A 22,429-nucleotide genomic window follows, 5' to 3' on the forward strand; every position below is an offset into this window, starting at 1 on the left:
TGGGCATTTACCTTCAAATTTCCATTCCTGTGCAATAATATTGCAAATGAAGTCCATATTTAATGTCTGATGGCTAATCCCAAATCAAAAGCTGGTGACTTTGCAAGATGTGGAGATGATGAATGATACAATGTTCACTTCTTATAGGAGCTTTGTTTCTAATGCAATGCGAATTGTAATGTCTTTTTTGACCCCGAAACAGCCACTTACTCACTCTGTAAAGCAAACTGAAGACCATGTGCAAGTGTAGTGGACCCATACTGGTCCACATTAGATCAATGGACCTATAATGTGAAGTACTGGCATCCCTGGACTGCAAAGTTCAGAAGCATTTGAAAATCTCTTTATCTTGGAAGTTACAGTTGTGTTGGTGGAGCCATTAATGAACCATTGCCCAAAACTAGTATGAATATCTTGTTGCTATGAAGCACATATTCTCTTGAAAAACATTGCCTATTCATCTCAGCAGAGCAGATGGAAAATAACTTCCCAGTAGAGTGTGGGTGTGTTCAGCCATATCAAGTGTTAACTCCATAAATTAAGGTGATATGGAAGTTTGCCTTAGGCATTCCCACTGTGTAAGTTCTTGAATTGCATGAGCTTGATAAGCATTTTGCCAATGGCTAATAATAAAAAGCAGATTCCAAATACAATAACTCAAAATCAGTTCTATTAAAGACTAATGAAAAAGCAATTAAACCAATTTGGTCTAATTGTTACTTCCCTCTGCTACTGTGGAACTGTTGGTTTTCACTTTGCAGCCTGAAGTCTTTTTACAATATTGTATTTACACACTACCACTGCCAGCACCTAATGAAAAGCTTAGAGTTCTTCATGTTGTGAAGCCTGTTAAGTGATATTGTTTGATCCACAGGGATTCAATTTTCACTCCACTTAACTTATATGGGGTTGCGGGATACTTGGACCTTTTGCCTAAAAAGAGACAGGGTTCTAAAAGCTAATCTGCTAACAAGGCTATTAAAGCAAATGTCAGAGACTGGAGGAGGAAAATGGCCCCCTCATTACTTACTTTGATATGCCCCCCCCTCTCTCTCTCTGTGTGTATGTGTGCGTGTTTCCTAAAACAGTCAGGAAAAATATAGATCAATTGCTGAATTGATCAAATTGACTCAAATTGGGACCAGCGATTCGATTTAGTGAATAAACTGTAATTAAAGAAAAATGTAAGCTGTGAAATATTACACAGGCAAATGTATGGATAACTAAACATTGTTTTTGTGAGAACTGATAAACCCTAATGAAATATGTAGAACTTTGATAGTTGATTTTGGTTTATAGGAAACAGGACTTTTAGTATAAGAACTTCCAATGGGGAGATGGAAGGGATGCTTATGGTTTCATTAAGAGTTGTCAAAGTTTCACCTTCACACAAGTAAACACTTTTCAAAAAGGTTTTTCCAAAGATGTCTGGAAGACTCCTAAATTTGGAATCATTCTCATGAGCCCCTGCATCTGCATTCTGCATCATCAAACAAAGCCAGTGTAAAGATGCTTCAGAGCCACCATCCCACTCCACAAAATTAGGGCAGAAACCCACACCCTGTGTGGGCATATACACTGACTATTTTGCCCTAAAGTCTCTTCCTTTCCCTCTAAACCAGATGTCTAGGCACTTCAGACATTTTGGACTGTGCAGAACTATTTGGTATGCTGGGTGGAATTTCTTGGGGCTGAAGGCCAAAAGGTCCTTAGCCTTACTCAAAGAGATCTAGTGGGTCTATTAGACTGCACAGAGGAAGTGACAAACTATTCTCCAGAGGTGTTCAATACAAGCTAGAGAGGAATGGGCGTGGGGAGGCTTGTACTGTGTGCTTCTCCTTTTGAGGAAGGGCTTAATGAGTTTCCAAAGCTCTGCATTCAGATTGACTAGCAATAACTCTGCTGCTGCTCAGACTATGATTATCCACTGTTGTTGTCAGGCATTCAGGCCCCAAAGAGTCCTTGGTAGTGTTGTACAGATAGGCAAGCAACAGACAGAAGCTGGGCATGAAGTAGGCAGGGGAAAAAACAGTCATTTGGTGGTGCATAGGGAGAACTAGATGGCACTCTCCATTGATAAGCTTTCCAAGCTGAACTGTATATCTAGGAGCTCTATATTGGCTCATGGTAGTAGAGTGTCCTTCTGTTCTCTCCTGAGTCCTTGGACCAAATGGATTTTGGTCTGTTGCACAAAGGACCCTTCCTGGAATTATCTGCATGCTCTTCTTCTGACCAGCAGCCCCAGTGTTGAAGTCAGGTAGCACAGGCTTTCTTGTTCAGGTCCCAATTACTTTGCAGAGGCATGAAGGAATTCTACAAGAAGGAGAGGTGAGTTCACATTGAGCTGGGACCTGCCACCAGATGGGATTTCCTTCCTCATTTGGCCTATTTTCTTTACTCCACACTGATATGAAGGGATACTGATTAGCCTATGCCACTGTTTGAAAGAACATTATTTATTTTTATTGTGATCCTGTGTGTGATGTTGCCCATGTGGATGTTCTATGAATAGTGACCAGGTTTTCCTTCTGGGTATTATTTATTTTATTTATTTTAAATATTTAAATATCTTTATCCTTAAAAAGGAACCAAGGCAAATTACATTATTAGAAGACAATATTCAAAACTAAAAACAGTTAAGTATAAAAATATTTTAAAAGATGAAACAAATATCACACTAAAAGTGGTAAACAAAGCAATACTAAAAACACATTCAAATTAGTAAGGTACAACAATCCATTAAAAATCCCACTCAGGCAGCCAGTCATTAAGGAAAAGCCTGCCTGAAGTGAAAGGTCTTTGCCTGGTTGCAGAAGGACAGCAAAGATGGGACCAACCTGGCCTTCTGTGGGATGGAGTTCCAAAGTCTGGGAGCAGCAACAGAGAAGACCTTTTCCTGTGTCTTCACCAAACGCACCTGTGAAGGTGGTGGCACTGAGAGAAAGGCCTCTCCTGATTATCCGAACACCTGAGCAAACTTATAAAGGGAGACAAAGTTCTTTAAACTGTGCCTGGAAATGGATATATGAAGAAATATAGGCACTTGGAATTTCATTTGTGCAAATAACTCATTTTACTTATGTCCAAGGTACAGATTCTAACAACAACAATTCTCTTAAATTATCTAAAGCCAGGGTCCCCAACCCCTGGTCTTCAGCCTTGTACCAATCCGTGTCTTGGCAGGACCGAGCCACAGAAACAGATCTTCCGCACACCCACCCACACACTCGCCCCATGCACAGCCCGCCCACCCACATGCAAGGGTGCCCCGCCCACCCACGCATGCACATGAGCGCACCCCCACCCACCCACGGATGTGCCCCACCCACCTATGAGCATAGGGATACCCTGCCCATCCACACACGGACCCTGCTCCCCAACCAGTCTGCGGTTTGGAAAAGGTTGGGGAGCACTGATCTAAAAAATAGCCATGGTGTAGGTGCACTTTTGTTAACAGGGATAAAAGCACAATTGCAGTTGCTATCCGGTATTTAAAATTGTATGTAAAGGGGATGGGACTTTTGTGGTACAAAGGGACATAGACATCTTTATAACTTTGAGTTTTGCAACTACAGATTCAGTCTGCAGAACTTAGATTTAGGCAAGATGAAGACTGTTTCAGACCTTCAATTTGTTTAGTCTGAGGCACCAGTGAGTAATCAGCATTATCAACATGATTTTCCAAGAAGATGATATTAGAAATTATGGGTCAAAAGAAGTCATTGTTCTCTCTGTTTCCCTGGAGAGGTTGTGATTATACAACACCCACATGGGTGTCGTGAAAGTGAAATCCTTGAAATGTAGAACAGTTGGGAAGCATATTGAGAAAAGTGAAGGCCTACAAGAGCTGGAAGAATGAGACACATGAAGAGAAAGCACTTGTTTTCTTACTGACATTGTTGACATTTTCTGTTGTAACTGGATCTTTCTTGCCACCACTTATAGTAGCATATGGCATAGGAGTATGTGCTGCAGATGGCTTGTCAAGAGCATAGAAATACTGTACAGAGGTGTTTGAGGTTTTTATCTTTCCTAGTCAGTGCATAGACTTGTTTGAGAATCACTCCATGTACAGTCTTCATTACAAGCTCAGAGCTTTCTTCACTTTGTAGAAGCTGCCCTGTACCTCCTCAAAACTCAAGAAAACATTTTCCTCCATTAAATAGACTTACAAACTTACATTCTGTGACACAATGAAATATAATTTTGTCTTTATAACTTCTGTTTGATTGCTATTGCTGCAAATCAGGTTACTTGTTTTATACTGAAGGTATTATAGTGCAATCTATAGGCGAGATTCTCTTCTGAATATTTTATAGATGTACATATTTTTTATACATAATGCATATTCACACAAATTCACACACTTAGAAGAGTAGCTGACAAACAGAAGCATTTAAGGAAAATGTTTCAGCTGTTGCCATCTTCAGTTGCTTTGGGAAATGTTTTTTTTTTAACCAGAACAACTGAAGAAAGGAGAAGCTGAAATATTTTGCTTGAATACTTCTGTTTGTTAATCACTCTTGTAAGCATATATTTTTAATGACCAACTCTATCCATCAACTTTATTCAGCAAAAAAAGTTGATTGAAATGACTACATGCAGAAAAACATCCTGTAAGTATTTGAAATGAAATCACATTTGTATTGTTAATATTTATCGTATTATGAACCATCCTGGAAACCAAAAGGTTCAATAGCACCATAGAGTAATGCATCAGATATGTAAGTAAAACAATATGCATGTCTTTTAATCCTTAAGTGGATGTTTAGTGTTTATTTTAGCTCTTCATTTAAATATTTATAGCTTACTATTTTGTCCCACAAAGATCTCCTAAGGCAGTTCACAATAAACAACAGATTGAAGCAGAACATTAAAACATCAATAATACAAGACTATAATTTTGACATTTAGCAATAACTAGCGGCAAAATGGAAGTAGGGAAAGATAACTAATAACCACGAGTGCCAAAATTATAACAATTAGCTTAACAAGAAAGTGCATCTCCATCTCTATTCTACTCTAATATGTTTTATACAGAATCACAAATTTATTCATGTCAATTTTCTCTAACTCACTGCCAAGGTATGTAAGCAACCTATACCTAAAATGTCTCCAGAGGGGCAGAAAGTTTCTTTTTTGGACTTCTACAGAACACTAGCCATCACATAAATTTGCCCCATCTTTCAACAAGATTCGAGGTTCCAACACTTTACTCTATCCTCAGTTCTCATACACAGTCTGCTTGCCTCTGAACTCCAAGAGATCAGAAAATCTAACAGACTGTTTCATGGCAGACATTCCTCTCCACTTTGGAGAGTTTCATTGTTTGCATAGAACTCAGATATTTCTTGGCACTTTGAAATGAAAATTTATCTGGATATCCCTATATAAATGCTTCATTCCTCTTCTGTGCAGAAGTATAAGTATATATCACTCATAGTGAAATCATTTTCCTTTCAGACATTTTGCCTTTTTATTCTACTGTTTCTGAAATACAGTAGTAGAATACTGAATCTGACAAGTTAATGCTATATTATATACTTTTCTTTAATCTATGTTTCATATAGCAGAAAACTATCACTCAAAAATGTAAAAACCTGTAATCATGAAAAATAAACAGAAGAAGATAATGGAAATCTAAAAAGCAAAGAATGTGATTCATAGCCTTCACCACTGGCAAACATAAAAAATTCAAAGAAGAAGTTATCTCATGCAAAAGAATTAAACTAACCAGCATAATTTTTTTTCATTTTTCTGCATATTTTTTTTTTCATTTTTCTCCATGTTGCTTTTTCCTACTTCTAACTTTTAAGGAGAAAGGTGAGGTAAAAATAGTTTAAATAAATAAATAAACTCTCTCTTAAATGATCTGTATTCATTATCTTCAGTCCACTAATGAAGATTTATAAACTTGCTCTCCTAGTTGATATCTTCCAGTAGCCGAATACTCTTAACCAAAGGGTGTTCATATGCAGTAAGTTTAAACCAATCACTATAGTACTTGTTGATCAAAATACAGTATTTTATATTGTATGAAAAGCATAATATTTTGACCTTGGTTTCTGTCTTGCTGTGCTAGCATATATTTTGAAAATGTTATTAGAGTTTGAACCTAAACAACTTGTTTATCTTCACATGCTTAAGATACAGGAGAACTTAAGAAAATATAAAATTTATATAGTCAAACAAACATGCATAAATTTAAGAAAGCACAAGAAAAATATAATAAAATATTGCTGCCATCTAGAATAACAGGATTCTTCTTCTTTCTCCCCCCCCCCCCATCAGCTTTGACACTGACAGCTGGCCACGCAATCTCTGCTGGTAAATCTGCAACAAAGAAATGCCCACCACCTTCTGAGTAAATCTGTTCCACTATCAAATAGTTCTTACCATTAGGAATGTCTTCCTAAAATCTTCCAGCCTGTAATTTTAATTGCAAATGTTTCAACTGCACACTACCTGTTGTGTATGTCAGCTGTACAAAGAACATATAGTATAAATTTTGACGTCAGACCATCTATTGTTCACCTTGAATATCCCAACATCTCTACTTTTATACAAATGTTGTGAGATCATTCACTCAGCACAATAGACTGGATCCAGAACTGATCATACTTGGACTGTATTAACTGAAGTTAGTACAGTGACACCATCCAAAGTATTGCAAAGTCTAGACTAGTGTTTCTCAACCTAGCGAGTGTTTCCATGTTGCCATGATAGCAACATCTTTCCAATCATGCCACCTTTTTGGGTGTTGGAATTGGGTGCTGGCATACACTGCATACTCATCTCATTCAGGCCTCCTTGCGCCTGGCTAACACTTTGGTCCAAAGGGCTGGCATCAGTTCTCCAAAGGTGGATGCAGAGAAGCAAACAGAAACAAGAGAGAGTGACGAGCATGTATAAAAAGAAAAGCCACCCCCAAATGCCTAGGCACTCTGCAATTCCGGTTCATATTATCTATCTGTGGGCCAAAGGGATTAAAATAAAATAGCATTGTATATACCATATTTAATATAATAAATATAAAATTAATTGCAACTGAAAATAACTGCAGCAACCCCAGCAAACACTTTGCAGCTCTCTTTGGAAGTCACAGCCCCCAGGTTGTGAATCCATGGTCTAGAGACCAATCCCAAATTACCTAAGTAATCCTATTAAAATCCATGGGAATGTTCTAGAGGTTAAGCATTGCTTGTGGTGTGTACGACACTTCCAAATCTTTGGTTAGCAGAAACCGAGGATCCTCTTCTGAGTCCAGCAACCAGGAGCAGGACTGGAAGGGCCAATAACATCTTGTAAAGTGCTAACTGATGGCAGCAGTACCTAGGAAACTCTATGACTCTCAGCAAGCTTGTTTTTGCCAGAATGCTGCCTGGCCTATGAGCCAACAGGAGACAGGGCTTAAACACTGTAGACCAGAAATAGTTGGTTTCTACTCTGATCCACCTGTGGAGTACAGAAGCATCCTCCTAAGACTCTCAAATGCCTGCGTTCAACCAGATTTCACCTACCCATTCTTCCCTCTGAATGTATGGACTTCAGGGTATGGTGGGAGAGAACTTACGTTCACATTAATACATTTGCTATCCTGTCACACTTTTACCTGGTTTGACATGCATTGGTGACATGTGACTAGATTCAGTTTGTGGAGGATGGGGCCTAGGTGCTTATACCCTAGTTGGTTCTTGAAATCCCCTTAAGGGAATTTGGAGTGAGGGCTTTCAGGAGTTGTCCAACTCTAGAACAGACACATGGGCTTTCAGGGCAGGTGGCAGCAGATCCAAATAGTAATAAAATGCCTAAATGACATCCATCTTCCTATCACTCCAGGAGTTCCTTAACAGCTAGTCAATATGATGCCTAAATCGGTCTCCTAAGCCACTGGTTCTTAACCTTGGGTTACTCAGGAGTTTTGGACTGCAACTCCCAGAAGCCTTCACCACCAGCTGTGCTGGCTGTGGTTTCTGGGAGTTGCTGTTCAAAAGCATCTGAGTAACAAAGGTTAAGAACCACTGTCCTAAGCTGTGCCAAGACCACTAAGCTGTAACCAATAAAGAGTGGTCCATTGGTCCAGATAGGCGGGGTATAAATAAAATAAAATAAAATAAAATAAAATAAAATAAAATAAAATTAAATAAATAAATAAATAAATAAATAAATAAATAAATAAATAAATAAATAAATAAATAAATAAATAAATAAATAAATAAATAAATAAATAAATAAATAGTCTTATTCCACAGTCTCAATCCTTGTGCCATCTGAATTCGCACTGGAGACAAGTTGGCTTCCTGGACCTATACATATACAGTACACCCTAAAACATTTTTTATTGCTATACCTACTAAAGTAACATTTGGAACATAACAGCAAAAAGTGAATTCTGGTTTTAATACCTTAATAGGCCTGCCAATACTACATTAGCACAGTCATTCCATTTCATGAGATGTATCATGTTTCAGCTAATCAAACAGAACATGAAAGATCAATAGTAATCTAGTAAGCACAGTACAGAGTGTGGAGTACTATTTATTTCAATCACTGGTAAAAATTCTTTTCAATCAGAACAGGTCTGAGGTCAGCTGCAAACAATCAGTATGAGCCACTTTTAAGCAGAGGAAGGCAATCTGCTTGAATCCACAGGCATAAGAAGAATGGAATCCTGAAACGTCCTATCAACAGGATAGATTTTATTCTAGATCTGCTGATTAAATGTTGGGTTTTTCAATTTCACAAGCAACCTGGAGCATAACAGTATGCTCTCCAGGGATTGCTAGGGAAACTTACTTTGGGCACTACAACTCCCAAAGAAAACCCCAGCCAATATCTATGCAGGCCAAGCAGTTCTGGGAGCTATAGTTCAAAAGAGTAACTTTTCAAAGCTTTGCTCCAGGTCTTCACATAAAAAGGGAAAGCTTACATGCTCTGTGGGTAGACTGTTCTGCGCTTGCTTCAGCAATCTGCAGCTTAAACTGATATGAGCAGTAGATCACCCTGTGATAATGATAATGATAACGATAATAATGATGATGATGATGATGGCACTACTACTACTACTACTACTACTACTACTACTACTACTACTACTACTACTACTACTAATAATAATAATAATAATAATAATAATAATAATAATAATAATAATAATAATAATAATAATAATAATAATAATAATAATAATTTAAAAAAAGACAGAAACCCAACCATCTTGTGCAGTTGGTGCAGAAAGACAATCCCACATGCAGTAAGCCTTTTATGTATACAGAAAAACCAAAAGGGAATGGACAAATTTCCTGGGAAGAAGTGGGCAGCTTTTCTTTTTTCGTGATATCTGGAGCAAAGCTTTGAAAAGTTACTCTCAGAACTTTCCTGGCCAACAGAGTCCCTGGCTAGGATATTCTGGGAGTTGCACTGCAAAAAGTAACACAGTTTTGGTCTGTGGTTACTAATAAGATTCTGGCCAGTATCTCACAGTTGCTGGGAGAGGACAATGGATTAGACTACTCATAGGCAGTCCTGTTGCCTCTCGATTGAGAATTAAACCAATTGAATTCCATGGGACTTACTGGTAAGTATATTTGTATACAATTGAAGCCTGATAATGCAGTCCTATGCATGGTTATTGTGGCGTTCGCCCTTGTGCTCCGTGCTTGTCTTTCCCTCACAAAGGCTCATGCCGTGTTTTCCTCTCACTGCCACCAGTGGATTACCTCAATCCACAATATAAATGACGTTAATCTGAACACTTGTGTTGTGAATAGGAACAGTCCTCTCCAGTCCTCTCCTTGGATCATGCAAATCAGCTCATGAATATGAATGGCATGAGTGGTGTGGGCAGCATAGGCATCCTTCAGTCTCGAGAGACTATGGTAACATGCTCTGTATTGAGAAGTGTCTCTCCAGAGCATGAAGCCTGGGTAAAGTAGTATGTCACAGATATGTATGGTTGCTACAGTGTCAAATGCCCTGCTTAGATCCTGCCTGGGTTGCTGCAGGGGGCTGCCTTTGAAGACCAACAGGAAATTTCAGCTATTTCAAACTGGGACTGACGATATTTCCACATGCAATCCAACATGTGGTTTATGAACTATGTGGTTTGACTTCACTATCTCTGAAAGACCACATACCCCTATATAAACCTCTTAAAAAATAGGAGGTTTATAGAAAGGTTCTTCTCTTTATCCAGCCACTGTCACAGACATATCTGGTAAGGACTCAAGAGGATCTGCTTAGTGCCTTTTCCCAGGCTTGGAAGTCCTTTCTATATTAGAAGCTAAATAATGCAACTGAACATGCTGCAAAGAAAAGACTTTTTAATAGGTCAAGATGCACTTTTCTTTTCTTTAGTTTTCAGCTGTGTGTTGTTCCGAATGTTTTAAAATCTATAGAGAGGGACTTGCGATGTTGAATCACCTGATTTTTAGTGTTATAAATAATAAATGAGATTAATAAAATATAAACAGTGAACATTGCTTTTGCTTTTTTTAAAAAAAGTTTTCATGTACAATTAAAAAACAAGATATGCAAAAGGAGTGCAGCAAACAGCCAAGTAATTTCCATTTGTGAGGAAGTATAAAAGAAAATATTAATACTGACATTTATTGCCTTGGTTGTATTGTGTAATGACTTTCTTGTGCTGACTTTTCTGTTTTGAAATTAAAATATTGGTTTTGGAATCACAATTAAAACCAGCAAGCTGTCATACGTAATATCTAAACATGGGCAGGAGTTCAGACTTACAGTTTTAAAGAAGAAGTATTTCATCATAATGCATGATCTCTTCTATGTGTCCTGTCTTGTGTGGGTGACACCTGAACACCAGAAGGCATTTCAAGCCCTTTGCCCCATCTGTCAAACTAACTGGGTACAGATTGTAAATCAGGCTTATTCTGAGTCACCCTGCTATAACCCTGAACTGGAGAGCTGTCTCAGTATCCCATGAATGGATCTAATATCTTTGTTTCTCATTAAGGATGTACATCAGGAGAGACATTATTGACAAAAAGCCATGTCATTCTGGCAGCCTAGTGGGAAGTACAGCAGATTTTGTTGTTTACTTGTTACTACCATTGTTACCACCCAGTGTAACCCACCAGCCTGCCAGTCATGAGTTGGCCAGCATAACTCCTCTCCGGATCTCTAGAATGCCCAAGCCTTACTCTGAGGAAAGTGTCCTTCCTCAGACTGAGGGACTGTGGTGGTCCAAAGAGTGCCTGCAGCAGCCTGTCTAAAGTTGCCAGACAGACTGAGGCAGAATCCCATTCCCTGAGATTTCAGGGCCGAAACCTCAAAGCCTGGGGTAGGTCTTGTGATATAATGGGAAATGAGCACAATTGCAAAGTGGTGCATGTGTGAGTCAGTCAGACAACATGGAGAAAGACTGGTGATTTTAAAGGCCAATCAAGTAGTATTACTAAGGATCTGCTGCCTCCTGCCGCCATGGTCTATTGGGAGAGATTTAGAAGTTTCAGTCCATAGCATTCAAATTGATAAATGTATATTATAGTGGATCCATTATTCAAAATGCTTGCAGAAAAAGGAAGACAAGGAATAGCAAAGTTGTTTATGTGCTTATTCCAGCAGTAGCAACCACAGAGCCTTCAAGCTAATGAAAACAAAGGGGGCAGTTATAAACATTGTCTAAATGATTAGTCCTCCAAACGACTAGGGTTGTATGGTTGGCAGCATCCCATTGTATGAGATCTCAGGACCCAAGCCTGATATCTGGAGGATGGACGCTAAATTCTACATTTAGTCTCCCTAGTTGCAATACTTTGCCACAATAGCCATCAATACCGCTTAAAAATTAGCTTAAATTAATGTACATTTTATTTAGCGCTAATGTGGCAAAGTGGTACCAATACAGCCAACCTCCAGTATATCCTAATCCACAGTGACTTGCTTTGAGTAAGGAGGCTTCCTCAAAGCCCATGCCTGAGGCATAAGATTGCCTCAGAAAATCTCAGACCACTGACATTGCTATAGTGGGCATGGCTACCCATCCACAACCCTGTCAGCCACCTTCCCCATTCCCCCCCCTCTCTCTCTCTCACACACACACACACACACCTAAAAAATCAGTAGCATAATCCTATTGTCACGTTCCCGGGGGTTACAACAGCAGAGTCCGATAAGCCAGTCCTATGTCAGAAATTCAGAGAATGCAGAGCCGATATCCAAATACCAAAGCCAACTCACAGAACGTAGTCCAGGGTCAGAATCCAACGCCAAGGGTCCAGAGAACAAGGTTCAAGATAGTCAGGAGCGTGGATGCAAGCCAGAGGTTTGACTTGTTGCTTCCACAGATTTTCAGCCGTCTGAGAGCTGTTTATATAGTAAAAACAGTCCTTGAAATGCTATAAGCCTTTTCATCCTCTCAGATCTCAGGACTAGTTGATCGGATGTTTCTGCGGGCAGCCTTCAAGCGATCCTCTGACGTTTTCGTCAAAAGTCTGGCCCTCAGCCTATATACTGGGGAAGGAGAATCTGGAGGTGATTCAGCTGTTTGTGTTTCTAATCGCTCAGCATTCTCCTCAGCTACAGTTAACCCCTCAGGTTCCGGATCTTTGGCTGCACTCATGACTCCTATTCACAAACTTTAGTCAAGCACCCTGTTCACATTTACACCTTACAGTAAACCAGGATTGTGAATGTGTTACCTCTTTGCTTCTCTGTACTGTTCTCCAGAAGCAGCTCATGACACAAGTGTAGTTACGAAGTTTGTAAACATTAACTAATCATGTATTTCAGGCAATGACAGTATGGAAGGAGCAGTGAATTATTTATTTAATAAATAATCAGTGGCAAGGAGACCTCAAAGCCTGCAGCCTACTTTCACTTAAGGCAGCCCCCCTCCCAAACTGGTGGTCCTTCAGATATTTTAGACTGCAACTCCCATTATGGCTGAGAGGAACCAAAGGGCACCCATCTAGGGAAGGCATGAATTTAGCGGAAACTAAATTGGCCTTTTCACTTTGCTTCTTGCTTGGTGTGGGGATGGGATGGGGAGGAGAATTTTCATGTAGTCTAAGCCAGTGGTCCCCAGCCTTGGGTCTCCAGATGTTCTTGGACTACAACTCCCAGAAGCCTTCACCACCACCTCTGCTGGCCAGGATTTTTGGGAGTTGAAGTCCAAGAACATCTGGAGGCCCAAGGTTGGGGACCACTGGTCTAAGCTTCAGTTTAGAATCTGACAGAAAAATTACCCTAGCCTAGTAGTATGCCTATTGTGAATTAGTGGATAGAAGACAGAGGTGGTGGAGGAGAGGGGTGGAAGAAAATATATATATAAGAACGGCTTCATTACCATTTATCTAAAAATATTCACCAAAAAGAAAAATTAGGATTGGGCTAAAGGACATTCATAACATATGCATGATCAAATCCTGTGTGTGGAAAAGATTCCACTACATGGGTGGGCAGAGAGAGAGAAGGCATAGCAAATTCAGATAACCTACACATTTCTTGACAACCAAGATTTGAATTGGCAGAGATAATGTCATTTCTATTGCATTAAAAATTAGGCAATTAAATGCAGGGAACATTTTTATAATAACACTGCTTAACATTTATACTGTGCTTTTTAATCTTCAAAGTGCCCCATTAACATTAACTAATTAATGAAGTCTTTTAGAAAAAGCTTTGAAACATTTCCCCCCATAAAGCTCTTAAAGGAATTCAGTAAGCATCCGATAAAATCTGAAACACACTCCCTGACTGAAGATTGATTTGAGGAGGAAAAACAAAAACAAAGAATGAGTGTGAGTTATGTGCACTGGAACAGATCCATCAGCATCGTAGGTTCCATATTTTTGAGTTAGTGACTGGCTTTTTTCGGTACGGTGAGACAAGACTTCTAGGATTCCCTATAAGAGATCTCACCTGCTGTGTGAGACCAAGACATCAAGGTTTTTTTTAATTGTCTCTGTAATGCACACAAAATGTACTTGTCACAAAACTCCAGTCTGTGTGCAAAACTAGTAGCTTTTTTTTTCCTTTTGTGAAGTTAAATCATCTGGAGAGGTGGTGATGCCATGTGCTTCTGCCAGTGCCACATGTTCCTCCTGAAGTGTGTGATGCAGTCATTCAGAGCAGGGCATTTAATGTGGTGATACCTATAATGAGGGCTGCCTTGGTCTTTGAAATTCAGTTTGTTCCAACAATGTTAAGTTCTGAACGTTCAAATTAAACCTATACAGTGGTGCCTCGCTTAGCGATCGCTCCGTTGAGCAATGAAATCGTTTAGCGATGGGGTTTTGGCCATAGTCAGAGCGATCGCTTAGCGATGGCCCCTATGGGGAAAAATCGCTTTGCGATGATCGCGGGGAAGCGATCATTGCAAAGCCCCCATTTTCGGCCAGCTGATCGGTGGTTCCAAAATGGCCGCCAGAAAAACAAAATGGCCACCCGCTGTTTTGCCTCGCTTTAGAGGCACCGAAAATGGCCACCCCTATGGAGGATCTTCACATAAGGTCAGTTTTGAAGCTCATAGGAATGCATTAAACACGTTTTAATACGTTTCTATGGGCTTTATTCTGTTTAGCGATGAAATCGCTTAGCAACGTTTTTCCTGGAATGGATTAACATCGCTAAACGAGGCACCACTGTATATGTAAGCATTCCCTATGCAATCCAACCTACTATCTGTTTCACAGAGCACAAAGTTACATGTGCTAATTCATAAATTATGCATTTATTTATAGTGATGTTGTATATTTAATTAGAGGGACGTGGTGGCACTGAGGGTTAAACCGCAGAAGCCTCTGTGCTGCAAGGTCAGAAGACCAGCAGTTGTAAGATCGAATCCACGTGACGGAGTGAGCTCCCGTGGCTTGTCCCAGCTCCTGCCAACCTAGCAGTTCGAAAGCATGTAAATGTGAGTACATAAATAGGTACCACCATGGTGGGAAGGTAACAGCGTTCCATGTCTAGTCGCGCTGGCCACGTGACCATGGAAACTGTCTTCAGACAAAACGCTCACTCTACGGCTTGGAAACGGAGATGAGCACCGCCCCCTAGAGTTGGACCTGACTGGACTAAATATCAAGGGCAACCTTTACCTTTACCTTATATATTTAATTATTGCTGTACATAGCTTTTCAAGTGCAAGTGATTCATAAATCCGCATTAAAATAAATACATGTTACATGTACACTCACAAAATAACAGGACGGTCTTATTGATCACAACGACAAATCCATCAGTTGAATGTTGCCATTTTTATTGGTCCCTGCAGCAATATAGTTGCAGGCCCAAGTGAGATAACCTGCCAATGAAACACTCACCACTGTGTGCAGTTTATATTTCACTGGAGCAGATAAACGATGGAAGTAAAAAGCCCACAGCTTGGATAATTCCACAGAACTTATTGGCAAAGCATAAGGAGCTGATTCCTGCCCTGGGTGACTCGGTTGCCATCAGATGGATGGAGGAGCCTTGTGGTGCAGTGGCTAAACTGCAATACTGCAGTGAAGATTCTGCTCATGACTCGAGTTTGGTCCTGGGTTCAGCTAGCTGGATCAAGGTTCACTCACTCTTCCATTCTTCTGAAGTTTGTAAACTGACTATCCAGCTCACTGGGGAGGGCAGTGTGTGGCCTGCATAATTAATAATTGTAAACCACCCAGAGGTTTAAGCACTGGGGGGGGGGCATATAAGCAGCACACTTTGTTTTGCCTTGCTTTTGCCTGGGATAGGGATTTTGTATGGAATTTTGGTGGACCTGGTTTCAAATCTCTACTCAGCCATGAAGACTCATATACCTTGAACACCTTGTAAACCTAACCAAAAGTCAAAAGTGACTTTATAATCCATGACATAATACAGGAGAAATTGAGGGAAAGGAGGTTGAATTCACTATCTTGTCTAAAGAAACGGACCATGTTACTGGTCATCTTCTAACTTCAAGACACAAGAGCCTTGCTGAATCAACCCAAAGGCCTACCTAGTCCAGCATTCTGTTTGCGCAGAAGCCAACCAGACACCTACCAAAACCCACAAGAAACATGAGCAGCTTCCTGCTCCGTCTCCCCAGCAACTAACATACACATCATGTTCGTGCTCACTCTGGACTTGGACTGGATTTCTGACATACTGTACATGATTCTTTTGGTGAGTGAGGATTATTTGTGTTTGGAATTGTATGCATAGCAGTCTACTGCACATCATGCTCCATTATTTGCTTATTTCATTTGATCAATGAGAGTTACATAAATAAAAATAATAAAATTGTCTCTTTAGTGCAGTGATGAAGTAACTGCATTAACTCAAGCAAATGTGATAAAAGAAATGTGTTGACATACTACTATTCAAATTAGGAACATAAAAAGTTTGAAACATTTTCACTTTTGTAGTTGTCTTCATGTGCCTAAAGGACCCTGGCTTCTTTGAAAACAGTTCATTTTTTAGTTACCGTAGTTTTACTGCCATTCATTAACTGGTTTTACTTTTGAAAAATAATTTGTTCTACAACATAGTGTTATTATTGTGCAGGGCTATTAAAATCTAATATGGATTGATCTGATAATATTTCTATTTGTACCATAGAGCTCAACATAATCATTACTGTTCTTATATAATTTCAAATAGTAATTATATCTGAAGATATAGTAAAAGCTTGAACCTTTTAAATCAAAAAGAATGTCAGGAAAATTTCTAAAGAGATCAGGGGGGGCGGGGCGGAGGGGCTTTAGTTTAAAACATGACACTAGAGTAAAGCAAAGCAAAGAAATTCAGAACACAGATCTCTCCCTCTCCCTCAAAACACATCGGGGGACTCATTTTGTGCCTTGACTCCCACCTCAACAAAAGCAAAACAGACGTTCTTCATTCTGTGTCCTTAAGGGTAGTGGAAAACTCTGCTTACGCAGAACTGAACTCATGACATCTACAAACACTATGGATTTCCTTCCCCCAAATTTATATCAAATGGGTGGCATTAGCAAATATTATGCAACTGCAGATAGGACTGTATTGGTTACCTGAGATACCAAGGCATTCTGCTTCCTCAGTACATAGGAGAAATAATAATATTCTGATTTAGGGTGACTCTAAGGTTTTCTAAGTGGATAATAGTATTATCTTCTTCTGGGGCACTCTGGGTCTGTGCTGCTTGCCTAAGGCTACTCAGGCTAGCTCTTCTATGTGATACAGTGGGGAATACATGGCAGTGCATCCTGTTCAGGCATAAGATCTGGTGTGTCAGAAACTGGCATAAATTCAATGGGTCTGATGAGCAAAGTGGTTTATACATCACAGTCCAGGACAGCAAGTCATAAATCATAGTATAATCACAGTGATGTTTGTGAGGTGACTTTAGGTTAACTCAATCCTCAGCATCCTTAGAGCGTAGTTGCTTCCATTTCAGTGGGGCTGATTACTATGAAGGTGTTGTGAGGTGCCCAAGCTGTAAGGAGTTTTTTTTGAGGGGGGGGGCAGCTTTCATTCTCAGCATTGCAACCCAAGTGGTCTGTGAAGTGAAGAACAAGTTAAGTTCAAACACATGCTTAATCAAAACCCAAACGGCAATCTGATATCTACAGAACTGGGAGCACCGGACGCAGTGGAAATCACTTCTCAGCAAATATTGCCAAGCTCAAGCTACAATTCTGCAATGCATTCAAGTGCTGCAAGAAAATTCTTTGTAGAAGTCTTCAGAATGTAGCATCATCATGTTTATTGCTACCATATCAGCTGAAACAGTAAATGTACATGTTCTTTAAAAATACACAGAACTGCTAGAGACATTTTAGGCTTAAAACAGATGGCCAGCTTTTGCAGACATGTTTTTAGCAGATGGTTGGCATGAAGCTCTCTTTAAAACTACTATTTTGCTTGGTTTTAAAGGATTGGGCCAAACATATATTTCCTGCTCCCCATCCCAACTGTCTCTTTAAAAATGTAACAAGGCTTCTGAAATACTGTAGTGTAGCAGTGTAATCTCATGTGAACATTAGTTCCAACTGGGGTAATCAACGCAATTATGTGGCAACTGAAAGAGGGAAAGATTTGCTGTTATTAAAAAGGGCACTATCTTGTGATTATGGACAGAGGCTGCAGAAAGTAGATTCAGGTGCACCCCCCATGCTTTGAGTGTGGCTAAGACAACAGGAGGAGGAGGAGAAAATACTACAGTTTGGGGAAAGTTAATTCACATTTTCCCCACTGATCACATGATGCAACAAAAATGCAAATCAGCTCAAAGTCCCACAACCCCAATCTGTAGTTTCTCCTCCCCATTGGAGACCCTTCTACTTTCCAAAAGTTGAATCTTTTTACTTTGGTGCAAAGTTTGTGATTATGTTGAACCGATACAGAAAGGAAAGACCAACTGAATGCATACATGCACAGATACACAAAATGGTGCTTCCCCCACATCTCTTCTCTCACAATGAAGAACAAAGAGAACACAAACACAACAATACTCACCTCTCTCCCAAGACTGCTCTTCATTCCTTTTTTTAAAACAAGCAAAAATACTGTTTTTTTTTTAATTTTTTACAGTTTAATGAGCTCTATTAGTAAGATAAGCCAAAGAAATGAGTGATTGAGGAAGGAAAGCCTTCTTAAGGCAGTTCCTTGGCATTGCACCACCTACATGTGCTTCAAATAAAACTACAATTAGGAAACTTTTTTTCTCCTCTCCCTGTGTGGCAACTTATATCAAAGAGAATTGAATGCCATAAGGCAACTTCACAGCAAGAGAATATGAGTTAATTCATATTTCCCTCACTGTGTAGTCACACCCTGAGAGAACTTTTTTCTACTTTTTTGGTTGTTTGCATGTTTAACATAGCAATATAAACTTAAATTACAATAAAAAGAAAAGAAAGGGTTTAAAATGAACAAAACAGAATCAAGAGAACAAAGCAAAACAGACAGACAAAAGGTCAATACAATACAAAATAGTATGGTATTATATACATTCACAATAAACTATCTTATGCATTTACAAAGAGTCCATGAAGGGCTTCCATATATCTACATAGATACCCTCACGGACTTGCTTTCTGTATGATATTTGTTCAAAAGAGGCTAATTGTCACAGGGTCGTCCGACCATTGTGTGAAGGGTGAAGGCTCCATCTTTCCAGGCTTTTAATACAAGTCTTTTTGCCACCACGAGTGCTCTCAGAATCCAATTTCGTTGACCTTTTGTTAGACCCCATACAGCAGAAATATAATTTAAAAGAATGTGAATATCATGAAATATCAGGGATTTCCCCAAAACTACATTAATATAAGAACTTCTACCCAAAATAGGTGTATTACCGGACATGTCCAAACCATATGTATTAAGGATGTGTTTCTACTATTGCATCTCCAATATCTATCAGAATTTATCAGTTTCTTCCTAAATAGCTGTTGTGGGGTCCAATATATTCTAAATATAATTTTTTTTATGGATTAATCTCAATTTCAAATCCAGGAAAATATATTTTACAGAATCTAGTAAAGTTTTTCCATTGCTTAGCTTGTATTTAACTTTCCAATCCCCTGTTCCATATTTCTTTAAGTCCTTGAATATATATTTTATATAAGTCTATTAAGTATGTATACACTGTAGTTATTGGTTTAGGTTTCTCATTCCATCCAATAATTGCCTCTAACAGTCTGGGAGATTCTGACGCACTCATTTCAGATGGGCCAAAACCTGACACCAAAAGGTGTTGGAGCTGAAGATATTGCCATCGTGTAGTAGCAAATAGGTTATATTTAGAATGAAGAATGAAAAAAGATAGAAATTCATCATCTGTACCTATTAACTGGTCTAAGGTGTATATACCACATTCTGCCCCAAAAAAGGGCTTCTTCTTAATTCTTAGTATTGGATTTCCCCATAGAGTAGTTTTTTATGGGCATATGGGTCGAATTGTAATTGGCGAACTAATATTCTCCATATTTCCCTAGTAGCAAAATAGAAGGAAGTACCGTATTTTTCTGTGTATAAAATGACACTTTTTACTTAAATAATTAGACAAAAAATTGAGGGTCATTTTATACACGGAAGGCAGCCACTTTCCCTGCCTTTTGTGAAGCCACAGGGTAAAGCAGCCGTGAAAAGGCGGCAGGATTCCATCCCTTTGATTCTGAAGCAGCCATGAAAGGGCTTCAGGACCAAAGGGGTGCGATCGGGCACATTTTCAAATTTTCTAATTTTAGGGTTAGAAAAGGGGGGACTTGTCTTATATATGGGGTTGCCTTATAAACAGAAAAATACGGCATATTTCCTTTTTTCAAAATATATTTAGAACCCAAAACAAACCATCCATATAGGGGTATTAAATAAGCCATTTCTAGAATCATCCAAGATGGAGTATTAATAGTAATAGAGGTTTGCCAGCAGTTTACCTGAGCTAAAAGTTATGCTTTATGATATGCACTGATATCTGGGAGATTAAATCCACCTTCTGATATTGGCAAATGAATCTTTTTTAACTCAGATATGAGGTAAAGAATTATTCCAAATGAACTTTTGAAATATTCTATTAATTTTTTTAAGTAAACTTGAGGAATATACAATGGAATAGCACATATCACATATATTAGGCACGGCAATATATTCATCTTTAATTTGTTAACCTTACCTCAGATACTAAATACCCTGAGAGAACTTAATGTGGCTTACACCCCTGTTGGTTACTGCTAGCTCTCATCAATGTCCAAATCCAACACCATACAGATCTATGTAGTTTGGTCCACCCTAGTCAAGTTTTAGCAGAAGAGCACATGGTTTGCATGTAGAAAACCACAGGTCCACTTGCCAGACAGCACTAGGAATGATGCTTGTTTGAGACCATAAAGACCTTCTCCCAAACAGTATGTTGTTGTTGTTTAGTCGTTTAGTCATGTCTGACTCTTCTTGACCCCATGGATCAGAGCACGCCAGACCTCCCGGAGTTGGGTCAAATTCATGTTGGTCGCTTCGATGACACTGTCCAACCATCTTGTCCTCTGTCGTCCCCTTCTCCTCTTGCCCTCACACTTTCCTAACATCAGAGTCTTTTCCAAGGAGATTTCTCTTCTCATGAGATGGCCAAAATACCTGTATTGGGGCCTCAGCTTCAGGATCTGTCCTTCCAGTGAGTATGCAGGGTTGATTTCCTTTAGAATGGATAGATTTGTTCTCCTTGCAGTCCAGGGACTCTCAAGAGTCTCCTCCAGCACAGTTCAAAAGCATCAATTCTTTGGGGTTCAGCTTTCTTTATGGTCCAGGTCTCACTTCCGTACATCACTACTGGAAAAACCATAGCTTTGACTAACAGTAAACAGTATAGACAATACAAAGCTAGATGTACAGGTATAAGGCATCTTCCAATGTTGCAGTTAAGGAAGACCCTCTGGCAATGACAGAAACTCTTCTCCTCTTTGGTTGCTGTGCAGCTGCATTAAGTGATTAATAAGCAAGCCTATTAGCAAACATTCCACGTATATTACAAAACAATGTTCTTTGGTAGTAGATGTCACCTTCAGTGTGGCCAAAAAGGCCAAGAGGTGTGGCAGCTTTCCCAGATGGAAGATACTTCTGTGCAAAAAAATAATATGCAGAGTACACAACACTAAAAATCTACTCTTCTTCACATATATGTGCTATGGATCTTTGGACTTTTTGAGACCCCAAAACACTAAAAAGGACACACAGAAAATGGGCATGAGATTATTGCATGCAGAGCCTGGAAAAAATCCTCATACAACCTTCCCAAAATATGAATTAGCCAAACACCTAGCGACCCTCCTACAGACCCACATTGGACAAACCTCATCCTACATCAAAGACTCAGAAATTTCATAAGCAAGATCAGCACCCTAAAACTCAACCCTGAGGACAGACTGATCAGCTTTGATGTAGTATCCCTGTTCATTAAGGTACCAATAAAGGACACCCTGACACTCATCCAGCAAATCTTTCCAGAAGACATCAAGGCCCTCTTCCAACACTGCCCAACAACCAGCTATTTCCAGTGGGATAATGAATTCTATGAACAGACAGATGGAGTGGCCATGGGGCACCCCCTCAGCCAAGTTATAGCAAACTTCTACATGGAGCATTTCGAAAAACTTGCCCTGGCTTCGGCACCCCTTGCACCCACAGTTGGGTTCCGATATGTGGATGACACATTTGCAATTTGGAGCCATGGTGAAGAAAAATTGGAAGAATTTCTCAACCATCTCAACAGCATCCACCCAAATATACAATTCAGTATGGAAAAAGAAATAGAGGGCCAACTCCCGTTCTTAGATGTCATGGTCTTACGCAAAACTGACCTCCGACTGGGCCACAAGGTCTACAGAAAACCCACCCACACAGACTGGTACCTACACAAAAACTCCAACCACCACCCAAAGCAAAAAAGAGGCATAATCAAAACACTGGTAGACCGTGCAAAGTGGAACTGTGAAGCTCAGTTTTTCAGCACTGATCT

The sequence above is a fragment of the Pogona vitticeps genome, chromosome 1 (assembly GCF_051106095.1).
Source record: "Pogona vitticeps strain Pit_001003342236 chromosome 1, PviZW2.1, whole genome shotgun sequence".
NCBI lineage: Eukaryota > Metazoa > Chordata > Lepidosauria > Squamata > Agamidae > Pogona > Pogona vitticeps.